Genomic DNA, 18,488 nt, shown 5'->3' with positions numbered 1-18,488 from the left:
CACAGATAAGCCCTGCTTCAAAGCACCTGTGGACATGAATGTTTATCCTGTCAGTTCTCGGGGAGCTTGATGCTCCTGGGATAGTTTTCTAACACATGTTCAGAAACATTAAAGGATCAGCTTAAGAGCAACCTACCCAGGAAGCTATTCCATGCCTGCCCCCAACACCCAACAATGAATGAAGAATGAAGAAGAAAAGCAACCTTTTTTCTGGGCTCTCAGGGAATCGTCTGAGTAGTATTGCTTGCTCAGAAAGACTGTTCTATGACCTTTTAATTACTCCTGTATCTAACCTTTGAAAATGATAACCCCTGAAATTGGCCTTCCTTTACTTGTTTCTATTAATTTGGACATGGCACCTCCACTTCCCAGAATGCCTTTCTTCTTCCTGTATTTGACCTATCTAACAAATACCTAATACATCTTTCATGCTCTGTTTATAATCTCCTCCTCTGTGGGCCGTCCATCATTTTCCCACCAAGCATCTGCAGGAGCTGCCTGTTCTGCTATTCTAGATTGCTTTCTATATGCCTCACCTTCAGCACTTCATCAAATAGTTTTTAAAATGATTGCATGCTGGGAACCCTATCAGGACACGGAGAAACAAAAAGGAAATGAGAGCTAGGTTTCCTGATCATATAAATAAGGTTGTGTACTCACACCCATTTATTCTGTGCCTAACAGGAGAGTGGTTTCAGGAGTCATGTTGCCTGGGGTCACATTGTGGCTATACAACTAACTGACTGCATGAATTGTAGCACTCTTGACTCAGTGGTACCGTGTTGCCCTTTTCTGTAAAATGGGTACAGCAGCAACATTCCCTGAGTTGCCAAGAGGAGAACACTAACTGATGCTCACCAACTACTTAGAAAAATGCCTAAAATGCAGTAAACATTTGAAAGCATGCCTTCCTATCTTACTGGCCTCTCTTGCCCCCAGGGTAGATCCTGTATTTTATTTTTGTATATTACAAAGATTTGGTGCAGTACGTAGCACAATATAAATACTTAGCAAATATTTGCTGAATGAATAAAGCATTTAAAACAGACTCATTTTTAAAAAGAAAAGGCCCTAATCATGCATCTCTTCTAACCCTGAGAATTTACTATTTGCTCCCATAAGATATTCAGCTTCAACAGCCACACAGGAAACTATACTAAGCTGGGAGAATTTTCCATCCACACTAGGGCCTCTATTGATTTTACCTACTGAAATATTTGGCTCCTTCATAAAATGAAAAATTATTCACAAACAAAGCAGGAAAAAAGTCTTTAAATGCAATTCACATGTGATTTAACATTTTTCGTTTTAGATAGGGATGAAAAATGTCTCTGTGTTTGGGATAGGAGTAAAAAATGGTGCTGGATCAATTGGTTATTTGGTGTAGAGTCGTTTCCGAAGATGTATGGGCAACAAAACATAATTTTGTAAACTGATTTTTTCTTGGAAACAGCAGATCAGATTTTCTCCTAGGCTCTGCCAGAGTCAGAATTTTGTATATGGGAATTTGTTGTGATGGAATTTGCCAGCTAACTGGGTCAAACTTATTTTGTGTGTATATATGTGAGCCATCTTTCTATTCTGCTTAATGATGGCTGGAGTAAACTATTGAGCAAAATTCTACTTTGGTGGAATACGATGAGACTTTCGGTTTAATGAGAGAGGCACCATGCCAAGCAGGGAGCAAAAGGCAATGGTATTTCATTTTATCTGAGCCTTTATCCTTATCAAGATCCAAACCAAAGAGTACCAGATTGAACTTTTCCAAGCCTTAGAAACAACAATGTCCAAGACATAGCTCATCTTTCGGCATAACACAGATATATTGTTTCGACTTCCTTTTATGAAGCATCCAATCACACTGCCAGACATTTATCCCCAGTGACCTCTATACACTAGGTCTTGGTCTCCATAACAGAGCCACAAAATAGTTCTAACTATGCCCTCTGTAGTTGATCCATTAATGCTTAATTTTCCAAGAAATATCATACCTCAGTCACACGTTTTGAGGATGACCATCTAGGTAGTTATTCAGAGATATAGTCCCCTCCCTCGTATCCCTGAAATGCTTCACAATGTCCTTTCCATCCATTGGGAAACCAGCAAAAAAGAAAAATGGGACAAGGTACTTCCCTCCTGCAAAAATATCTGAGTCCCAATAGTCTGTGCCTGCAAATATAGCCTTATTTGTAAGTAGGGTCATTTTAGATATATTAAGATGTGAAGTCATACCTTATTGGAGTAGGCTCTAAATTTAGTGACTGGCATTCTTATGAGGATAATGGGAGGGAGACACAGAGAAAACATGGGGAGTATTCCATGACAGTGGAGGCAGAGATTGGGGTAAAGCACCCATATCAAGGAATAATATGGATCACTTGAAGACATCAAAGGTTTAGAAAGCAGGAGGGTGTAGACTCTTTCCCCAACTTCAGGACAAATGCATGCTGTTCTACTAACTGCTTAGTTTGTGGTGATCTTTAATGGAAACTCCAGGAAAGTAACACATACACACACACACACACACACACACACACACACACACACACACTCACCTCCCACAGTCACCGCCCCCAGGGATGGGGTGCTGTTCTTCCCATCAGTTCTCTCAGATGTTTAAGGTGCTGTGCAATGGTCTCCTGCTACATTTCCATAAGATGTCTACAGCTATGTTCCCTTTGTGCTTCTGTACATAATGTGTATTTTCTCGAGATGCTTTTAAGATTTTCTTTTTATTGTTGGTCTTAAGCGACTTGATTATGATGTGCCTTGGGGCAATTTTCTTTATTTTTATTGTGTTTTGGGTTCATTAAGCTTCTTGGATGGGTGCATTTATTGTTTTCGCCCAATTTGGCTATTTGAAGTTGTCCCACGGTTCGACGAGGCTGTTTATTTTTATTTTCAGCCTTGCTTTTTCCTTTCTGTACTTCATTTTGAATAGTTTTGATTGTGATGCCTTCAATTTCATTAAATGTTTTCTTCTGAGAGGCCATTTAGCCTGCCATTAATCCTATTCAGTAGATGCTTCATCTCAGACATTGTACTTTTCATCTGGAGAAGTTCAATTTTAGCATTGTAAGGCTTTGTCTCTCCTACTCAACATGCTCATTCTTCCCTACGGCTTCTTGAACACAGGCAATAGTCATTGTGTTTGTTCTAAAGTCCTTGACTGCTAGCTCTATATCTTGCCATAGCTCTGTAATTTCTGTTGATTATATTTTGAGGTACACCTCATTATGCATTATATTTTCCTGCATTTTGCCATATCAGATTCCTTCTGGTGAATTCTATGGCTTATTGGATGCTAGATGTGGAGATGTCACTTAGAAGCTCCTCCATCTTTCTCCATCCTTCCTTTAAACTTTGCTGTGTAAGAACAAAGCTGCGCTTAGTTCAGGGATAACTTTACCCCATCATTAAGAGAAAGGTATTTCTGTGTATTCTGATGTCTTTGCATCAAGGACTTTTCTCTTTTACTCTTGGGAACAGGCACTATTTCTGGTCTTCTGTGCTTCAGAGGCTCAAGTCCTCTCAATTCTTTCAAGGAATCCATTCTTTTCTGAGCCATTGTTTTCACAGGAATGCCAACCGGACATTTAGTAGGTACTTTCTGTCTCTGACTGGAGATTTCTCCCTAGGTAACTTTCTCTTCCAGCATTCTCCCTGCCATGTCTAGGCTTTTTAGCGTTTGCAGATGTGTAGCTGCGTCTCCGCAAAGGGAAAAGGCAGCAATTTCTCCCACATAGTAACCCTGTTTATTGCAGGGTTCGCCATTTGCTGCTCATCTCTTAAGGCTTACGGGCTCCCCAGCCCGATGTCCAATGGCTTCAAAGATGGCAGTCCATGGCTTTTATTAGACTCTAAATGTTTTTAGAGGAAAGGCTAATCTGTTTATTTCTTTTTCCATTTCGAGTATAAGTTTGAGATAAACTGAGTGATCAGGGCCCTCTTTACACTGAAAAACATGGGTTTGTTTTTTGGTTTGTTTTCTGGGTTTTTATTGTTGTTGTTGTTTATTTTTTTTATCTCCCCCTTTTGAGTTCAGGCAAGCTACGTGGCTGCTTTGGCCCATAAAACAGTAGTAGTAGTAGTATCATTATCTTAGCTTCTGGGTTCAGATTTTAAGAGATCAGGCGCTTCCATTTCTTGCCTCTGAGAACATTTTTTTTTTAGACCCTCACCATCATGGTACTAGGAAGCCCATCACCCCACAGAGAGTTGTACAAGAGAAAACCAGAGACTCCCACTGACAGCTCCGGCTAAATTCTAGTAGACAGGCAGCACCAACTTATCAGCTATGCGAATGAGTGATTCTGGAAGAGGATCATCTAGCCCCAGTCAAGCTGTCTCAGCAGATGCTGCGTGGAAAAGAGACAAGCTGTCCCTTTAAAATCCTGAGCAAATTGCAGATCCGAGAACAGAGCAAATGATGGTTACTGCTTTAACTTGCTAAATTTGCGGGTAGTTACACAGCAATAGCTACCTGGAACATTCACTCTTCACAGGCAGGAAACTGTTGTTTGCTGCTCTAATTGAAAGGAGCCTAGGAGATGCAGGCTAACGATGCTTACAGAGAAGGCAACGAAGATCTTCTGATCACATGCTACCAGCTTCTCGCAATTACAGAGCGTTTGCGCCTTTTCTGAACGGTTCAAGGAACTAAGGTTTGCGAAGCCTGAGTCATGGGCCAAAGGTCACAGAAAATTTTACAAGTGTTTACATATCGACTCGAGATTTTTAGCTTCTTCACCATTGCTCCCCATATTTTTTAGAGGTAACCTTCATTCATCGGAGTAGCAAGTAGCAAAACAGCAAGGGTGCTGCCCCAGTCCGTAGTCTTCTTCATTCATTAATACATTATTTTTCTGTATCTTCTTCTGTACGTGGTTGTAGCTGATGGAAAAGAACGGGGAATAAAGTGAAGGAGGCTCTATAATATGGGGTACACGTGGTTCTGAGCATCATAAGACACAAGTTCCAAAAGGAGAAAAAGGATAATTCAAATGGACCTATCTCAGGTTGTGACCTCAGATGCAGATTCCCGGACTCAACACCCAGGAGAGGATAAATGCTTGTGCTGGTTCCAAATGGGCTTTGGAATGAGCTCAGAAGTATCACCGCAATCAATGTTGATCAACCAGGAAATACCTGGCTCTGAATCTGGCCAACTCTGGAGTGTAATTATCGTTTGCTGAATTGCCAAGGATCTTACCTGATTTGGGAGAGATTTTAAAAGGAGTTTTTCATCCTACCTCACAGTGATGTTGACTTTGTGTTGTTAGATCTAGGTGTCAGTCTAGTGAGGCTCTCAAACCCAAACTTAATCCAAATATTTCTGAGAAACTGTTACATAGAACTTACGAACATCTCCGTTCAGTTGACTTTACAGGACAGAAATTACCCTTGGTAATACTTATAGCCAGATCCCATCAGTGGCCAGCTCTTACAAACTGAACAGATTTCTCTAATGAACGAATGAGAAACTGCAGCATCAGCTCATGCCTTTCGATTTCCCAGTGTGCCAGGGTGTCCTATGAATTTCAGATTTACAAGTCTCTGCAACTTTATGACCTGATTCCTTGAAATATCTATGCATCTATCTACCTCCCACTGGCCCTATGCCTCTGTAGAATCCTGTCTGACACACTCCGTGACAGGCACATGGGGCATGTACAAATTACCATTCCAATAACACACTTGAGTTCTTTGCTAAGGCACCAGGGAACGGAACCGCCAGCATGTAGGATTCCTTTACAGACATTCAGAGAGGACCAAACGCTGCCACCAACTTGACCTGATCTTCGTGGCATCAATTACACCCTTGAAAGATAAGAACATATTTTCCCACGCCCTAATCCTCATTACTCAGCAAATCAGTGCATGCTCACCTTGGAAAGCTGATTGATCGCCCTAGGAACACAGGCGCTTCCCCCCCCCCCCCAAATCCTTCCCCTTAAACTGGAGCTCAAGTGCTGTGGGACCGGAGCCACTTTAAGGAAAGGCTCTGACAGGCAATTATCTGCCCTGCGTGCGAAGGCTCAGCACTGATCACCAGAAGGCAGCGATTTAAACTCCATGCACACACCAATGGCCTGTGAATTAACTGCCATGTCTGTGTTAAAGGGAGAAAAGAGGTAAGAAGAGGAGAGATCTACAGTCGGTGTCTCAATGAAGACATCTGCTCCGTGCCCACTGGCAGTCAGAGCGGCAGAGAAGACGTGACGGCGGAGGGGTCGGAGAACGAGATGTGGAAATATCACTATGCCCTTCTGTAAATCAGCAGCACGTCCTCACTTTGAATCCAGCTGCCAGGGCGAGCTGTCAGATCTCCATGAGAATAGAAATGAAAGGGTGAAAGGCCAGTGAGGGGCAGTGGAGCTGATGAGAGGCCTTGGGGATGAGGAGGGCGCGGGAGGTGAGAGGGTAGGTTTGGCCCGACAATGACGATGTGGATGATTAGAGATTTGTATTATGGAGTCTCCCGAAGTGAGTGGCTGGGTAGAGGTGAATGAAGTAATGAATGGCTCCCCAAGGACCAAGCGGGTGTTCTTATTTGTCCTGCCTCATGAAATTAAATGGCAACAGATTTGAAATGGATGAAAAGACATCTCCCTGGCTACCTTAGGTGCCTGGTTTTTCATGGTTCATGTGGGAGGCTGTCTGGCATACTGAGGAGCCTGCTGGGGACTTTCGGCTGTGACTGAAGAGGCACTCTCCATCGTAAGCTGTGACTGTCTGGTCTGCTGACTTCTCATCTCTCCACCCTGGCTTCTGCATCTTTAGCTTGTAGGGGTGGGATACCCACAAAGGGTTTTAAGCCCATTTAGCTCGGAGGGTCTTTCAGTCTCTGCATTCCCCTGCGGTGAATTAAGAGAAGTCCAAGAAGGGTGCCTTGTTGGATTACCTTCCCTCATCCCCTCCCTCTCCTGGGCAAGGAGAACAGGTACCCTGAAAAATGGATGGCAGGAGCTCCAGGGATTCCTGGGATCTTCATAGTATTCCTCTGCAGGGGCTTAGGGTGCTCATGGGACTGAACTCTTTAAGGTGTGAATTACCGGTTCCTCTAACTGTTAGAATCCCAAAGAAAACCTTAGCTAATAGTTCCTAGCTAATATTTATCATTATCATCATTATCACCATCATCATCATCATCACACAGTGTGTGTGTGTGCATGCACACATGCGTACATGCCCAAGTGTGCCACAGCATTCATGTGGTGGTATTGTCTAGTCTTCAGCTCCTCCTTTGTGGGAGTTAAGGGGAATCAAGCTCAGGTTGCCAAATTTGTATTGCAAGTCCCTTCGCACACTGAACCATCTTGTCTGTCCACTTCTTAACTTTCTGAGTTAGCCGAATTACCAGATTATTTCTGTTTCCATGAACCTGAGCCCCTTTCCCATTAAGGTAGGGGTGACAGATTCTCCGCCTTTTAAACTCACGGTGAACACTGAGCCACCCAGGCAGTGTGTAGTAAGTGAGATTCACGATTAGAGCGATTATCGAAAAGATTGAGAAAAAAACCCCAATAAGTAATTTGACAAACCATACTAGTAATTAGTGGACAATTCAGAATCCAGATGCCAATCTACCATCATAAGAAACATGTGCTTTTCCTGCTAGACCACCGTTTTCAGCTGAGGCCAGAAGCTGATCATGGTCTGAGGCAGGCTTTGATGAAGACCATGTGTTTTGTTTGAGGCTGCTAAGAAACATCATGAAGGGGTCAGAGGGAAAGCTTAACTAGAACGGGCATGGCTGACCCTGGGACACTTTTGGGAGGATGAATCATTTGACGTAATGAGGAGGAAGATGGAACTGGAGAAATATTCCCATGAGAAGATATATGGTGTTTGTCTGCCAGTGTCTGACTCACTTCACTCAATGTAAGGTCCTCTACTGTGATCCTTTTTGTGGCAAGCAGTAGGATATTATTCATTTTATAACTGTGTATATAAACCATGCCCCCTAAACATGGGCAGTTAAAATACTCTCTTTAAAGCAACTCTCTGAGAGCGGCATGCACCCTGAAAAGATACCCACCCTCCCTTTGGAGTCTAGCGATCCAGGAGGGCAGTGGCGATGGCGATGCAAATGGACTATTCTATTGGAGTTTGAAAGGAAGGCTCAATCTGAACCTTGTCTTAGGGAAAACACAAAGTCACTCAAGGCTGGTTGGTGTGAGCATGGTAGTACTTCCTTCACAAATATGTCTGAGGAGATTCCTGAAGCAGCGGAAATGGAGGTGAAGAGAATGAGCCCACACATGGCAACGAGCCTGGTCATCCATTGTGAAGGAGAGGCGTTCTGAGGAGCAGGAGAGGGACGGTAGAATGTGGACCCAGGTAGGCTGAAAAGGGTGTGACATGAGAGAAGATCAAGCAAAGGACTCACTGTGTGCTGCTGGGTCCTCCTCTGGTCACCTCTCTCATTGTTTATCTTAGTCATATGAGGCACCATCTGATTCCAGATTAACCACACCTGACCTTGAATACAGTCCCAGTAAATTAATGCAGTTACTAGTGATGAGGATGACTGATATCAGCACTTTTATCTGTTGAATGGCTAAGTCATTCATCATATAAAATTGAGGGTTAAAATAATGCGTGGAAAGCATAAGAGGACAAGAGACAGCATTGTGGAAAGTGTGTATAAAAGGAATGGTTTATTGTTTAATCATCTAGTCAATTAATTAATTTAGTTGCATTTTTGAGACAAAGTCTCCTTATGGAGGTCAGATTGGGCTTGAACTTGTATACAATCCTTGTGCTTTGATTCCCAAGATCTGGGATTACAGGTGTGTGCTACCACGCTAGGCTTATCATCTTTAATTTTAATGGAGTTTCTTGAAAGAATCTTAAGTCGTGGATGTAAGTGGGTGGCAGAAGCTGAGAGGGTTAAAGGTGACTCCAGAGTTAAGAGTGTCACAGCCTAACTTGGTGTCAGGACCAATACAAACAGAGACAATGGTTCTGGCTTCCAAAGAACTCATGGCCAGCTTGCTTTGATTTGGCCAAACAATGAGGCAGAAAAATTAGAGGCCATTAGAAGTGTAAGGTGAGGTCTCCAGGCAGCCACTGTAGGTCTCGAGGAAGACTGAGCAATTTCTCCAACATCTAAATATCTTGCCTGTATAACTACAAACACCCGGATTCTTGCAGCCCTTTTGATATGCACTTAAATGTCCAATTTTCATTTCAATATTTGGTTTGTGTTTAACGTTTTATTTTCCAAGATTCTCATGATCCAAATCACCTCCCTCCCTCCCTCCCTCCCTCCCTACTTTCCTTCCTTCCTCCCTCCCTCCTTTCCTCCCTCCTTGCCTCCCTCCTTCCCTCCCTCTTTGCCTCCCTCTCTTCCTTGCTTCCTTCCAGCCCCTCCCGCCCTTGGTCAGAAAGTAGAAACTCAGTCAGAAAGTTTATCTCTTTGTAGGTCTCAGCTCTCCATTAGTCTTGTTACTCACACCTCAACGGATCTTATTCCATTAAGTGTTAAGAACTGCAGTGTCATTTTGGTGATTAACTTTCAATTGGCGATAGTACATGGACAAGCATTAACATAATGTCAAAACATTTTCTTACAATTATTTTTTTAACCTTCTTTAAAGCACTCTTTCCCTGTGGAGCTTTATTAACATAATATGGACAACACGCCAGAACTCAAAACTGTAGGGAGGAGGGCCACAACCATTATCGGAAGCCACCGAGACTGGGCAAAGACCGTGCTGCGGATCTGTGTCTCCCATGTCCCTGTCTGCAGCAGCAGCTAAAAGATGAGTGCTGGAAGCCGCTCTTGGGATGTTTGGGTTAGAGCATGGCTGGTAGGAGTTTTGTTCCCATTGTCACATCTGTTACCATTACCCAAATGGAGCATGCATTCTGGTGAAAAATCCAAACAGCTTGGCGGGCCAAAAATAGGAGCCCAGCTCCACATGGAGAAGTCTCGGGAACGAGACAGCGCCTGCGAGAAGCAGAAGTGGAAATAATTCCATATAAAGTGAGAGAGTCTTAAGAGTTTTCAAAACATTTTCACTCGTAGTATCTGCTTCGAGAATCCCAGCCACTTTATGGATGTGGGTGAGGTCACTGTGAATCAGCCCCGTTTTCTGGAGGCTTGGGCCTTTTAAGTGACTTGCCTCCAATTATGTAGCATCTGTGAAGCAGTAGAGAGATGGCTTTGCTTTGGAGTATGGCATGAACAAGTCTGAGGGCAGTCTGTTCCTACCATTTACTACCTCCAAGGTTACATGTATAGCTCACATTCTCTCATTAGACACAAAAGCAGTACGTTCTTCATGGAGTGAATCTTACTTAGGAAGTTTGTTGTTATTGATACTATTCCTCCATCAATAGTAGGAGAAACAGGAGAAATTGTTAGCAGACCTGAGCTAGAATTTAACCTGATGAGTCCTGGATTGCTTTTCTTTCCCCACTGTCTCTTTCTTTCTACTGTAGAAATGAGAACAAAGAGTAAACGCAAGGGGCAGGGGTGGGCAGACTCAGCCAGGGTACAGTCAGAACCAGTCTCTAGTTCTTGGGGTGTACCTAGCACCATCCTGAGATCTTTGTGCCCTATATGGCCTTCAGCAGACATAGAGAAGGGTAATGGCTCATGCTAAATTCATCCTCACCACTTGCTGAAGACCTCCTGAGACTGAGCAAACTATCTTGACTTCATGACTTGCCTTCCTCCAAGAAGAGATTGTTCAGATGAAATTATTAGTTTGGAAGTTCTAGGTTTTAAAAGGGGACTCTCAGAATATAGAAGAGAAGCTTTCAAAAACAAACAAAGCAACAAACCAAAATAAGCCTACCCAGGCAAATGGCAGCTGGCATCCATATAGTCTAAGCACTCAGAGGCCTTGTGAACAATTGGGCTGGGAGGAAGGAGGATGCTAAGATATTTCTCCAATGTCAATGTCTCCAGCGATCTAGCTGTGCATCCAACCTCCAGCTAACAGGCCTCCTTGGCTGCAGATACTACCTGGTATCCCCAGATTCTAGGCTTTGAACCACTACCTCGGTCCCTTTAGCATAAAGATGGCAATGGTTTCTTGACATGGCTAAACTCCGAGGGGCCTCAGTCTCTGGCTGGCAGGCCTTCAGCATAGGCATTTGTAGTCAATGCCTTAATACAAATAACCAGAGCAGCTTATCTTTCCCAGCTTAGACCCAGACTGCTAGCACCTTCTTTGTGTCTAAAGCCTATTCCCTACAAAACTTTATCTATGCTTATTAAATATCATGGAGAAAATTGCTTTGACTAAATGAAAATAGTCACTTATTTAGCTGTTCACCTAAAAACAACAAGGAGGTTTACAGAAGTCAAGGGATACACTTCTATAATAGTAATAAAAATAAGTATATCTATTCACATTTAATGATACTTGTTGAGTCTCCCTAACTCTGTTCTATAGGTCGGTAGCAGTGTTGCTTGCATATTGGATATCCCTCACATGTAGAGGTGATATATGATGTTCTTCTCTTTACATCCTTTTGACCACAAACTTCTTTGTTCATTGAGCAGCAAATGCACAATTGCCTAAAAGGAACTGTAATATACGTTAATGGAGGGGCCAAAAATTCACCCTTGGGGAGGGGACAGATTTGAGCCTTAATTACCTCTAGCAGCTGCCTGATCCATGTTTATAACCGTTTTTGAGCATGGTTCTTGGCCTCCCCCTCCTCCCCCAGCCTATAAAATAAACGGCTGAAGTACAAGGGGATACATTGTAGGCGATGTTCTTCACATCATGTCGGACATTCGCTCAACAAGCAGTAGTTGTTCATCGGCTTGTTTATTTCCTGGGTGTATATGTGATCCACACGCAAGCATGGGCTTGAATGCGCATGCTCGCACAGGGCAGTTCTCGCACAGGGCAGACAGCCTTGGTGTCTTCCCTCAGGTGCTCTCTGCCTTGTTTCTTAAGACAGGATTCTTTTCTCTCACTGTCTTGGAACTTGCTGATTAGGCTGGGTTGGTTGTCTAGTGAACTCTAGAGATTTCCCCCCTATATTTGCTTTCCCAGCACTGAAAAAAAAAAAAAAAGACGCTGTCATGCTTATGTTTTTCACATGGGTTCTAGTGGCGAGCACATTACTGGCTTGAGCAATCTCCCTGATCCAACAAATAGTAGTGTGATTATCATTAATACCAAAATGAAGCCTGCCTGGTTGAAGTTTCTGAAGGCTTCGGAAAATAGGTAGAGGCGCTTGTTCTGGGAGTGATAGCATTCTGGAAGCGCCTCTGCAAAGGGTCAATTGACAATGGTCCCTGCTTGTGTGCACAGTGTGGGCTCTGACCCCCCTTGCCCACTCCCACTTCTGCCTGTGGAGTTAGCTCTCAGCTCATATTTTACACTCTGTTATGCTATGCAAGAGTGCAGGCCCCGCCCCCAGCATTAAGCCTTCACTTTGTCGTGTTCCATAGGATGGGGATGGACCAAGAGCCTCACTCCCCACCTTGAGACAGGTGTTCAAAGTTTGTTTTGGAGACCCAGCCTTTCCTAAAATAGGTCCACAGAAGCCTTCTGGGCTGAGAAGACAACTAGACACAGGGCCAGAAAGAAGTTCCTACAACTGTTTTAAGTTAAAGCCACTTGAATCTCAAGGCCATATCTAAGGTGCCCTATTGTAAATTAGGAAGTGGAAAAATCTTTTTGGGTCCTCATTTGAACCCTTGATTCTGCTTTTGTGTGACTTTCAGATGTTAAATTGAAAACAGATGAGATAACAGGTTGGCAGCATCAATAATTTTCAATTAGTAGTTCTTTCTAAAACCAAGACTCCCAGTTTGCAAACACCATTTTAGCATGGGTAGTTAGCTGCTATTAAACCAAGGATTGCTCACAACCCCCTTGATTCCCAGTCCAGAGAGTGGAGCTTCTCTTGTATAAACCACAAAGCTCTAGGCCTCTCTGTGTAAGATACCTTCTACCAGTATCACTCATTGAGACCTGCTAAACTTTAGTCTTGGCCCACTCCCCTGAGAGTCCACACCATTGATGGCTCCAGTTTCTGCCACATGACACGGACACAGCTGAACCTTGTTCATTTCTGGTCTCAGGACAGCGGCTGGATAGCTAAGATTCTGGGCGCTGTCTCTACGTTCTGTGGGTTTTGAACGTTGAGTGGCCGCTTTTCACTTAATACAGCACAGTATCAATCTCTGGTTAGAATGACTCTGGTCATTTTGCATGCTGATTGTTTCATTCCTGCCTGAAAAAACTTAATTCTGTTTAGTTTTTCACTGAAGCAGATTGATCTAGACTTATCATTCCTCTTTTATTTCCCTTAAAAAGAGGTTAGGCCAGGTAGAAAGCGTAGTAAGTCCTGGGGAAAAGGATAAAACAAAATAGATACTTTACCAAGGCTTCTTATGCACAGAAAGAGGGAATGCCAGGAACAGTTTAAAAACATCTTTATAGTGTGATGTTTCTTGCCACCTTGTAGGTAGGTGCTATTTTTGTCTTCTGCTGATAAGATATTTTTTTAAAAAAATATTTGGGTGTTTGGAGATGTTTGAGAGGCAATAGCATGGAGACTGGCTGCAGACAGAGAAGCTGAGTTCTCCAACAAGCTCATTGTAAACTGGGGGAGGCAATGGGAAGGATGCAGAGCCCGTTAGATTACAAGGATGATAAATGCTTGCATAATTTAGCATCCACCATCAGTTTTCCAGAATGTGATGGACAGCCGAGGCTGCAAGCAAGTTTCTGGACCCCCCAGGTATCCTTCGTTCTACTTATGGAAGGGGTCAAGAGAAAAGCCAACATGAGGCAGGAGAGGCAGGACTGGGAGCCGAGAGCAGGTGAGGTTCTAGTGAGTGGAGGAAATTGCTTAACTAAGCACTTTAGCGTCACACAGGGACCAATGAGATGAAATACAGACAGATCATTCTGCTGCTTCCTGAGAGTGTCTCAGGAAGTTCTCAGTGTGGAGTTCTGGAGTCAGACCCGAACAGAAGTCATGGTCCACAGGCTTCATCCTGTCCAGGTTTCCATTCTCAGTCTCTGCGTTAGCTACTTACTTACTGCTATAGCAAGATACTCGACGAAGGCAGTTTACCGACGGGAAGGCTGCTTTTGGCTCCCAGTTAGAGAGTAACCCTTCATGGTGAGGATGCGTGGTGGCAGAGGTGTGATGCTGTTTGTCACACTTCAGTCAGCAGCGGAAAGCAGAGGGGTGAGGGCTGATGCTTGGCTTGTTTCTCCACTCTTTCAATACAGGACTGCAGACAGTGGAATGGTGCCTCCCATTGTTGGGGGGGGGGGAATCTCCCCACCTTAGCAAAGCCAGTTGAGAAAGTACTGCACAGATGTGTCAGTTGGCTTGCCTTCCAGGTGATTCTAGGCGTTTGCCAAGTGAACAATCACTATTGACCATTACTGTCTCTTTTAGGCTGCTTAGAGGCAGTGTGCAAAGCCAGGAAAGGCACAAACAAGTTTACTCCTGCGTGTTCCTGAAGACGCGCCAATGGGTTTCCATATGCTCTTTGTTCTTTTTATGGAGCCCTGGTGGTGACAGGTTAATGTTGGGGCCTGCTCTTCCCATACTGTCTAGATAGCGCAAACAAGCCTGGAATGACATTGGCAGAGTTGTGGCCATGAAGAGAGCATAACAATAATATCATCGGCATAATAAAGTGGAGAAAGCAATATCAGCCAATGGCCTGGAAACACAAAGAGTTTAAGGAGCATCCAGGACCAATGAGGTGTAACTGCTCCAGTGTTTTAAGTTGATGGGAGTCAGTCAGCCAGCAGGGTGAGATGGCCCAGAATAGCACATGCAATTGGAGGCAGAAATGGCTAAGAGTAGAAAGCACAGTTATTGGGAAACCACGAAATTAAAAGTTGAAGCAACAGCCTATTGAGTACCAACTGTCTGGGTGTCACAGTTGAGTCTTCTGAATTGACAGCAGGCCAGACAGAGCAGCATTGCGGAGGTCGGAAGTGGGCCACCGTGAAAGCACGTTCCTGTAGACTGTGCAAAATAAATATTAGATAGGAGGCTGCCAGACAACCAGAAATCATACCCGAAGGTGAACAACAGTAATCGTATGCATTATTTATCGAGCGCTTACCCACCATGGGCCAAGCATTTACTTTATGCTTGTACTAATCTTCAGTCGACTATAGAAGGCGGCAATTTGAGCATCGCTTCAAGGAGGTTGGTTACTCTCCCATTAGCAGCGGCAGCAGTGCTCTGTTTTTGGATCCATATTTATTTGGCCTCAAATTCTAGGTTTGCGTTTGTGGGTCATTTCTACGAGCCATCCTATTAGTACGAAGAAAGGACTTAGATTTGCTTTCTGATAAAGGTGTGTTTGGAGGTGTTATTATGACAGAGCCAGGTGGGACATGTTATTTCATAGCTAAAATGATAACAGGACCCTCAGCACCTTCCGATTGTGACCTCTTAAGGTGTATGCATCTGAAAATTAAGCTCTTGAGTTGCCACACTGCTCGTGGTAGAATAAAAGCACAGGCAGCCTATATTATCACCAAGTCAGTCTTGAATTAAACTTACTACCTTAAGACTTTGATGCCTTCATGTCTGTAGCAAGTGTTCCATGACTGACCATGGCCACTGCCCTGCCTCTTGTCCTTCATGCTCAGCTCCTGCACAAGACAAAAACATATGTGCCATGGCTGCTTTATAAACGGATAGAGTCCTGCTAGGAAATTTGTACCCAGCATGATGGCAGACCCAACCATGTTGCTACTGTCCCTTAGCTGTGGCTCCCTTGTGATGCACCATCTTTAGCATCTGGCCTGCTGCAGAAACTGCAGGGTGTTGTGGAAACATGTCAGCCTGGACCTGGAAATGCCTCTGTTAAATATTTTCTGTGAAATAATGTGTTAACATTCGAGTCTCATCCCTCCTCTGTGAAAGTGCTAAAGCAGCATGGCTCACCCACTGAACGTCGCTGAGGATATGATAGGCACTGGGAGATCTTTTCTATATTGCCAACAGGTCATCTCCTGTGACCTCAAATTCTCTCTCTTTTACATTTTGTTCTCTGAAGAGGGTTATTCTCCCGCGTGTGTGTGTGTGTGCTCATGCACATTTGTGTGGGTATAGGTATGTAGGAAGTTTAGAGAACAGATCACAGTGCCTGTCCTTAGGTGATTTCTGTCTTCTGTTTGAGCCAGCGCCTCTTATTATCTTGGAACTTTGCCACGTAGGTTAGGCTAGCTGGCTAAACTTTCAGGGATCCACCCATCTTTACTGACCATCTTACCTCTACCATTAATGAGCTACTGCACCCGGCTTTCCATGTAGGAAAATGCACTACTGACTGAGGCATCTCCACAGCCCCATGTTCAGCCTATTTATTTTATTTTTAAAATAATTTATTTTTCTTCTCTCATATATTACACCCTGATGACAGTTTCCCCTCTTCTCCCTCCTTTCCTCCCAGTCTCTCCCCCACCTCCCCTCTTCCCCAGATCCTCTTCTCCTCGGTTTCTCTTCAGAAAAGAGCAGCTCTCCCAGGGAGATCAAATAATCATGGCAAAGAAAGTTCAATAGACTGGGTCATCCATACTTCATATGGCTTTGTCAACTGCAGAGCCCATGGATGAGGTCTGCACCATGGTGTTATAAAATGAATAATTATTTAAGTAAGTTTATGATTCTTTTTATGATCATTTATTCTCTTATTTATTTGTTTGTTTGTTTTTTCATACCAGTCCCAGCTCCCCCTCTTTTTCTCCTCCGGCTCCCCCTACCTTCCTCTTACCCCACACCCATCTGCTCCTCAGAGAGGATAAGGTCTCCTCTGGGAAGTCAACTAAGTCTGTCCCATCTTATGGACCGCATTCATAGCTATCTTTGGTTAAATATCACCCACAAATTATACCCAGTTGCTTTTCCTGAGCAAAACAGAAATTTACCATGGATTCTCTATTTTTCCTTTACCTAAAAAAATTCAATTCTTTTCTCTAGTCATTCTTTTCCAGTCCAAGACAGCCAGCCCCTCCTCCATGCCACGTTGCTGAGATGGCAAGGAACCTCACCTGGATTTGAGTTATAGCACAAGATGATCACCTTCACCACTGAATAGAAGAGTGAGCTAATGACCCAAAGTTTGATGTGTACGGAAGGAAGAGGGGATGCATTTAGGAGGATCGGGGGGGGCAATATGATCAAAAGACCTGGTATGGAATTCTCAAAGAACTTGTGTCGACAAGAGAGAGAAGAAAGAGTGAATTGTATCCATATAGGAAACAGGCTTGTAGTCACTGTGGCTGTGCACATGAAGGAGACTTGTCATTGGCCATCCCATTGAGAATACAGAGGTAAAGTAGCCTACAGCATGAACATAGGCCCATTCTAGCATGTGTGCTTTACCGTGTCACATCTGTAACCACAGACAACTCTCCAAACTATGCACTCATGGTCCCCAGAGCAGAGCAACAGCAGGAAAATCATAACACTGAGTAGCTACATACCTCCTTAGTCCTGGCAAATTATACTAGATACTTAGGTGTAAGATAATCAGAAATGGCCTCACCTTCCCATGGTTTATATGTCACTGTGGGGGCCAGAAAACCTTTTCTCCTAAGACCTACAGAATGAACACTTTTTCCCTCTCTGTTGCCTGTTGTCGGTTGTGTAGCCATAGAGTATACATGCACAGATGGAGGTGCACAGCTGTGCCCATAGGTGTAGAAACAGACAGGGACCAAATGGACCTATAGCCTGCTTACTGTTCAAGAGGGAGAAATGAGTCTTTAAGCATATCGTAACAGGATGTATGTAATGATTTAGGGACATAAGCATGCAGAGGAGGATGCTACAGCAGGGAATCTCGACCCCAGTGCATCAGTGTTTAGAACAAACATCACTTTGTTTTGAAAGACTGTCCTGTTCTCTATAAGGTGTTCAACAACCTTTGCTGGCTAGATGCTGCAAGTGAGCCTCAGACCAAGGTTATGACAATGAAAAATAATCCCAGCTATGATCAAATGTCTTCAGGGTTGAAAGTCACCACGAAATGAGAACTATTAGTCTAGGATCAGAAATCACATGAACAAGAAGAAAAGTCTGAAACATTCTTATTAAGAAGGAGAGTCTTCACCAAGGTATGGAAAGATGGACAGGAGTTGATCTTACAGGAAAAAAAGTGTCTGTAGGGAGAACAGGAAATTTTAAGCAGAGGGCAGGAGTTGTGTACAAATATCTGCAAAATACTGTAATCCAGCAAAGGATTATAAATTGTGTGTGTGTGTGTGTGTGTGTGTGCACACATGTGCACATGTGTCTGTATCTGTGTAAAGTTGTTAGAGAATGAAGTGAGAGATGAAGAAAGGAAAGCACAAAAAAGGAGGACCACAGGCTGGTTCCTTGTGTGTTGGGCTAAGGGGATTAGATGTTGCTAAATAATGACAAGGAAGAATCACAGCACTCTGAAGGGTAGTGGATTAGTGGTGAATAGCAATGTACACGGTGAGCTTCCAGCCCTGTTAGAAGGTATTATCAAAGCT

Source organism: Microtus pennsylvanicus, chromosome 18, assembly GCF_037038515.1.
Source record: "Microtus pennsylvanicus isolate mMicPen1 chromosome 18, mMicPen1.hap1, whole genome shotgun sequence".
Taxonomy (NCBI): Eukaryota; Metazoa; Chordata; class Mammalia; order Rodentia; family Cricetidae; genus Microtus; species Microtus pennsylvanicus.
Note: the sequence above shows the minus strand (reverse complement) of the source record.